Raw genomic sequence first — 4797 nt, forward strand, 5'->3', positions numbered from 1 at the left:
ATCATATGTCGGGACGTGTACACAGCATGACATACATCAAACTTCCAACTACTGATGCATAGGGAATTCATTTCATAACCTCAAATCTTGAGGTGTCTTAGGAAATTTTTCCTTAGACAAATGAATAGAATGGTAGCTGAGTTCCCAGCTCTCAATCAGACGAATCCCCAAAATGGTAGGCTTGTTGAGTCGGCGATCTGACAATTCTCACCCATACAAATCAAAGGACCGCCCTCATAGGCAGGAGTTCACCACTCATTCAACATTAAGTTCATGTTACCTATGTGTTGGGTTTTATGCCCTAAAACTCGTGGCTTGTAAACATTAGAACTCATTCTGAGAATTCGATAAAGTTGTTGTTGAATATATTGTTTTTTAGAAATCCAATAAACTTAAGTCCCTTGAATATTATATGAGTACTTGAACTTTATATATTGTTCAACACTGTCGTTTTTCATGCGGCACTAGCTAGTCGTTAACCGCGGCGATCCCTACGGAGGGTTGTAAAATAGGATTCGGAACAACCCAGGCTTCAGTAAAATGAATAGGGTCTTATAGTTCCGTCTTGGGTATTGTCTTCTATTTCAGAGGCATACTCATATCGTTCTGTAAAATCTGAAAATGGTGGGTCTACACTTACAAGACTTACTAAGTGTTAGTAATGATCTTGACCGAAAACGATAATTAAATGACTATCAGAATATGAGTTATTCTAGAGATAGTATTTGGTCAAGAATTGTTTTGCTTTTGTGAAGGAATTCTTGACTGCCCCACGGTAGCATTTGTTCTAAATCACTTACATATCGTTGCAAAATAATGATTATGGGTAAATTATCACTTTGCTAAAACTTGATTGGATTTAAAAGCAATTCACTTATAAATTTTGTTTATAATTTCAAAATGACGAGTTCTATTATACAATTGTTGGCTTCAGACAAACTGATTGGGGACAATTATGTAAATTGGAAATCAAATTTGAATACAATACTCAAGATAGACGATTTGAGATTTGTCTTAACGGAGGAACGTCCTCCCATTCCTAGCTCAAATACCAAATGAACTGTTCGGGAAGCATTTAATAAATGCATCAGGGCTAATGATAAAGCCCTGCTTATATTCTCGCCAGCCTGTCTGACGTTTTGGTGAAAAAACACGAGGGTATGAACATTGCCAAAGAGATTATGGAATCTCTAAGAGGGATGTTTGGACAACCATCCTTCACCCTGAGGCATGATGCCATCAAATACATTTACAATAGTCGCATGAAAAAAGGGACCAATGTTCGTGAACATATCTTGGATATGATGGTCCACTTTAATATGGCTGAAGTGAATGGTGATATGATGGATGAGAGAAGTCAAGTTGACTTTATTCTAGAATCTCTTCCGAAAAGTTTTTTGCAATTTTGTACCAATGCCTTGATGAATAAAATTGAATATAACTTGATAACTCTGCTTAATGAGCTGCAGGCTTTTCAGACCATGTTGAGAACTAAAGGTCTGGAACCAGTACTAGAAGTAAATGTTGCTTCTGCTAAGAAGAGAGAAATTTCCGCCAAGCCTGAAGTTTCCTCGTCTTCGCAGACTAAAAGTATTCTAGCGAAGAAAGACAAAGGGAAAGGGAAAAAGCGTGCCGGTAAGAAGAGCAAGAAAACCGCTTCAGGAAAAGGGAAATGTTTCCACTACAACGAGCTAGGGCACTGGAAGAGAAATTGCCCTAAATATCTCGTAGAGAAGAGAGTAGAGAAAGGCAAACAGGCTGCTTAGATCCTGGAGACCGTTTGCTCAGCTCATCCAGTAGGAGAAGTTGCTGATGAAGATGTAAATTACCTACTTTTGTTAAATCTTGTAATGAACCTTTTGTACATTTTTTTATGTTAAATGAAATGTTCATTTTCAAAAATTATGTTTGTTCTAGCAACTTTTGTTAAGAATCAAATTGTTAATAGCCATCAGCAAATATTCAGATATTTAAATGACTAAGATCGAAGTATAATGAAATTAAGATTTCTAGTTCTGACTGTTAACAAGAGTTCTTAAGGTAGGTCAGGCCATCTTAATCAAAGAGTTGAGAGTACCTCAATGTAGTGGGAGGAAAATGTGCTTCCTAGCCATTATTGAAAAATAGATGAATTCCTCATAAGAAACCTATTTGTATACTAATATGTTTACAATGATTCTCTCGGCTAAAATGTTTAAGAATCATCTAGTAAGACTAGAAATACTAGAGGTTAATAACCTAGGGCAAGTGGGAGAAATATTAGGTATGAGATACCAAATGGCAAAAACCATGGGTATGGGATGCCCTAGTTTATTGTATTTCTCTATAAAACTCAGAAACTCAGTCTTATATATCAGATATATAAGTTATCACTGGAGTTTTAGTCCAAGTGGGACTTTGTTGGGTTTTATGTCCTAAAACTCGTGATTTGTAAACATTAGAACTTATTCTAAGAATTCGATAAAGTTGTTGTGGAATATATTGTTTTTTAGAAATCCAATAAACCTAAGTCTCTTGACTATTATATGAGTACTTAAACTTTATGTGGAGACATACAAGTGGATCAGGTTCGAGTAAATAGTCAAAATGATCTATAGTATATGAATAAGGTTGGGTACCTTATTCTAGTAACACTATTGGATGTGGCCTACTCTGTAGTTGTTACAGAGTGTTGTAAAGTGTTACATACGAAGCGATCCTAATTCGTGCATGTTGAGACATGAGGAGGGGGTGTCCTGTGCAAATGAGTTTTGTGTAAGATCAAACCACGAAACCTGTCACTCTTACTTTATAACATTGTTTATTGTTTGGGATTATCCTTTGGTCTGCAAACGGTGAGAGTAGACCAATTGCCTCTGCTCAATAAGCTTACCATTTTGGGGATAATACCGGATGAAAAGCTGGAAACATAGGGTGCAAGTGGGAATTTACTCCTACCCGATTAGGGTTAGTAGAGAGGTTGTTCCCTTCAAGTGTTGATTTTGGGTCTTGAACAAGAGGCCTCAACCTCTCATTGGCTTGAGAGGGATTCGATTTGTTGATTGGATCACAAATCAATTGTTCATTAGGGGATCAATGGAACTTAAGGAACAAAAGGTAATTTTGGCGGTAAAACAGAGATTCGACCCAGCCGTTATTACGAGCAAACTGTGAAGGGTTAACTTACTAATCATGATTATATCGGGTGGACATAATATATCTACAGTGAGGGGAGTTCAGCTATGGGCTTTAGTGGAATCAACCATTAGTTAACGAATGGAGGTTAGATCGGTCTAATGAGTTTAGCCGATTAATCTCATATCGTTGGAGCCCATGATCTGTAGGTCCGCGAGGTCCCCCTACTAGCTCGTAAATGGGTAAGCTTTAGGGTAGATTGAGAACTTAATTTGAAACGTTCAAATTAAAGGAACAAGAGAATAAATATTTAAATATGTTTTAAATATATTAAGATGATTTATTGTGCAAAAATTAATTTAATATTTGATATTAAATTAATTATTTTTAAATTAATTTTAAAAAATCTATTTTTTAAATTAAAATGATTTAAAAGTCATTTTGTACTTTAAAAATAAATTGGAAATTCGTTTGAATGGATTGCACAAAGTGGAAAAAGAATTTTCTCCATTATCATCATCTTTATGCTCACACACAAAGCATTTTCTTCTCTACTTTGATTCTCCAAGCATGAGCTGCAAGCTATGCACTTCATCTCTTTGCATGTTCATCTAAATATATAAAGAAGATTGAAGTTGTTGGAGAAGGAGAGGAAAAGAAGAAGAATACAAAATTTTGAGAGAGATTTCGGTGAAGAAGAGACTGTCTTCTTCAACTTGCTACTGCTGTGAGCTTTTCTTGTTTCTCCATATCTTCAAGTTGTTCTTGAGTCCCATAACTCTGCCTAAAGCTCCAAAAGCATAATAGGGAAGGCTTTGGGGTGGTTCACATTGATATCAAGTGAAGACAGCAGCGGAACATACATTTTCTTGAAGAATTCATCAAAGGTATGTTCTGAAAACCCATTTTTATGAACAGCATGCTTTAGTTTTTACCAAAATTAGTGAATTAGAATGCTTATGGATCCTTGATACTTCCATTGCATATTGTTTAACTCTAACACTATGGTCATCTTAGTAAAATGAAAGTCTCTATTATGAACGGTGTTATATAATGAGATTAAGCATTTCGTGGTCCGATCTTATACAAAGTTCTTTTTATAGAATATCCCTACTTGCATGTCTAATACAGAATGATCAGGATCAGATCATTTGTAGCACTTTACAACATTTATAACAACTACAAAGCAGGTCATACTCGTAGTGTCACTAGGTTAAGGTATCCAGCCTTATCCATATACTACAGACCATTTAGGTTATCACTTAAACATGATCTACCTGTATGTTTCCACATAGATGTTTAAGTTTCAACGATAACTTTGGATGTTAGTTTATTAGTTTGTGGTTAATGCAACTAAAATATCATATATTTCATAGACAAAGTGAATAAGATATCAAATATTATTAATCACAGAAACGTTTGTTCATACAAGGTTTACAAACTATAGGACGAGATCTAAGGCATCAACCCCAACAATCTCCCACTTGTCCTAAAGCCAGTGTGTACAAGATAATCAAATTACATGTACACAAAATAATAAACTAGGGAATAATACGCCAATGCAAGATCTCCTACTTGCCTTAGTCCAGCCGTGGCCTGTCCCATAGACCCATACTCTGTAGGTGACCCTCAAATACTGTAACCGTGAGGGTCTTCGTAAACGGATCCGCAACATTATGTTCC

The 4797-nt window shown here is 35.8% G+C and overlaps 1 pseudogene; it reads left to right on the forward strand.

Annotated features, from left to right (window-relative positions):
• Positions 1–900: 900 nt before the first annotated feature.
• On the forward strand, positions 901–1766 carry LOC150034468 (uncharacterized; annotated as a pseudogene).
• The last annotated feature ends 3031 nt before the right edge of the window (positions 1767–4797 follow it).

Source organism: Benincasa hispida, chromosome 8 (genome assembly GCF_027475165.1).
Source record: "Benincasa hispida cultivar pf3 chromosome 8, pf3_genome.v1.1, whole genome shotgun sequence".
In the NCBI taxonomy this organism is placed as follows: Eukaryota; Viridiplantae; Streptophyta; class Magnoliopsida; order Cucurbitales; family Cucurbitaceae; genus Benincasa; species Benincasa hispida.